The sequence below is a fragment of the Octopus bimaculoides genome, chromosome 3, assembly GCF_001194135.2.
Source record: "Octopus bimaculoides isolate UCB-OBI-ISO-001 chromosome 3, ASM119413v2, whole genome shotgun sequence".
Taxonomy (NCBI): Eukaryota; Metazoa; Mollusca; class Cephalopoda; order Octopoda; family Octopodidae; genus Octopus; species Octopus bimaculoides.
Window position 1 is genome coordinate 88,329,873 of NC_068983.1, and position 2,806 is coordinate 88,332,678.

Below are 2,806 nucleotides of genomic sequence, written 5' to 3' on the forward strand. Positions count from 1 at the left end.
TCTCTCTCTCTCTCTCTCTCTCTCTCTCTCGCTCTCTCTCTTACTCTCTCTCTCTCTCTCACTACTATATCTCCTCCTGCCTCTTTCTCTCCATCAAAAAGAAGTATGAACCTGTATGGTAGTGAAACATTGACAGAGAATGTGGAGGATGAAGAAAAGTGAGTCAAAAATGAATTTCTCAATATACAATGTTGAGTGAAAGTAGAGAAGGTGAGCTGATAAAATGACAGGGCATTAAAGACATCAGCCAATGTACATAGGAGAAATGGAACATGTTGGTATACACTGTTGGATTAACTAAATTGGGGCTGTGATATCAACAATATGGCTGAGGGAAAATATTTCATGGTAACATTCTGCATACTAAATACAATTTCAGTTGGGACTCACATATGTAATATAGTAGGTTGACAACCTTTGATCATCTGAGATTATCCAAACAGTTAATAAACAAAAACCAAAATATCTAAAAATCTAGCAACAATAAGATCAATTGATTAAAATTTTTGCGCAATATAGACTTTGTAGGCTGGAGTAGATTTTATCATTAAAGCTAAGTTTTATTAGACCTTCTCAGTAAAGCATATTATACTCAGTTGAGAGGACTATAGCGACCGTGCGACCAGGAGATGGTGATGAAGGAATGGTTCCTTTAGTGCATCGCACAGTCGGCACAAATATAAAAAACAAATAGATGGAATGAGTTACAAGAGTTAAGTGCCAACAAGAAAAGAGAGAGACTCAACCGGTAAAATGTATAAAGTAAGGTTTTATTGGTAGTCAACTAGAATGTCTGTGTGTGAGTGTATGCGACATAATAAAACACAATATTAGACAGGCCATCATGTAAGCAAAGAGTGTGTGTGTATACAAAAATGTATATGAATGCAAGAGATACAGAGCATAGAAAACAGTCTATAATAAGGATGTTAGAAGTCCAGACATAAGGATGAGAAATACCAGTTCGTAGCTAAGGCACACAGTAGGTTGAAATGCTGTACCAAGAGGTTGTGGCATTGAAGGCAGAGCCGTAGTAAGACACATGTCATGTAAGAAGTTGAGGCTTCAATGCTGTGGCCAGTTACTTGGTACAAGAGTTCTCGCAGGTTGTATTCTGGCTGTTAACCCTGGTGAAGCATTTCACACAAACAGCGTGGAGAAAGTTATGTTAGCATTGCTGGTTTGGTGTGTACGTTGAGATGTCAATGTAGACGCTGGCGACGAAGAAGCTTGTAGTAAACAGTTAGTTGAACGGTGGTGTTGGTTCTCCAATGGAGCAGAGTCATGTCGTCGCTAGAACTGGCTGGTGCTCTGTGGTCAGTGGCTAGACCTCAGAAGGTCTAAGACCAAGAAAAACTTTTGCACAGACAAGCTACCTATTTAAGAGAAATAATTGACTCAGACAGGAGTTCAGAAAACCGTTCCATGTGACCTTATCAGAAGGCTATGATTGGTTGGTTTACACCCTGGCACGAAATAGAACAAGAGACAAAAGTGTGCCAATACCAACTGATCAGAGTGGTGGACACAACAGGGTCCAAAGATGCGGCGAAAGGCTAGATGTTATCTGCTATGTCCGCATTCACATATATATAACTGAGAGAGAGAAGCTTCGCTACAGGACTAAAAGCAATTAATATTCATGGAAACAGAGGGACTGTAGTAATACTGATTACATGATCATCTTGATCATTATCATCATCATCACCAGTTATCATACATCTTCCATGTTGGCATGGCTTTGAAAGCATCCAGCAAACCACATGGGTGCGTTGTACTCCAATGTCAGCTTTGGCATGACTTCTACAGTTGGAAGCCATTCATAATATCAACCATTTAAGAGATGCAGGCATGGCCATGTGGTAAGAAGCTTGCTTCTCAGCCACATGGTCCTGGATTCAGTTCTACTACATGGCATCTAGAGCAAGTATCTTCTACTATAACCCTGGACTGACCAAAGCCTTCTGAGTGGATTTGGTAGATGAAAGAAGCTCATCGTATATATGTGTATGTATATATATATATATATATATATATATATATATATATATATATATATATATATATATATATATATATATAATATGTGTGTCCCCCACCACTGTTTGACAACTCGTGTTGGTCTGTTTATGTCCCTGTAACTTAGCAGTTCAGCAAAAGAGACCAATAGAATAAGTAACAGGCTTCAAAATAAAATTTGAGTACTGGGGTTGATATATTTGACTAAAAGTTCTTCAAGGCAGTGCCCCAAGATGTCCGTAGTCTAATGACTGAAACAAGTAAAAGGTAAAAGATGTACTCGGTGCTTTTTACATAACCAGCAGCATTAGAGAGGTTACCTAGTAACTGACAAAACAGGAAAAAAAAACAAGCAATGTTAATTCTCTAAATGCAGTTACTGTTAATACTTCATTTAGAGAATTAACATTGCTTGTTTTCACTTTTTCGATATCAGTGAAGAATTTCACTGGAAAAATATACATATGGTTGCCAAGAATTTGTACCTCTCATCAAAGGTCGGTAGCTATCGGACGCTGACGAAGGGAAATAACCCTGAAACCCGGGTCCGTTCGTGCTACGATCAAGATGAGAGGGGTAACTTCCCTTGGCAAAACAAACAGGACACAGTAGTGTGTCGATAAGCCAGCTGGAGGAGATGTCCTCCTGGGGCTAAAGCAACAGTAACATCCACCCCTAGGGGTCAGCCACACTTAAGTGGCAATACACTTCACTTTATCGTGCAGTTATTGTTAATACTTCATTTAGAGAATTAACATTGCTTATATATATATATATATATATATAT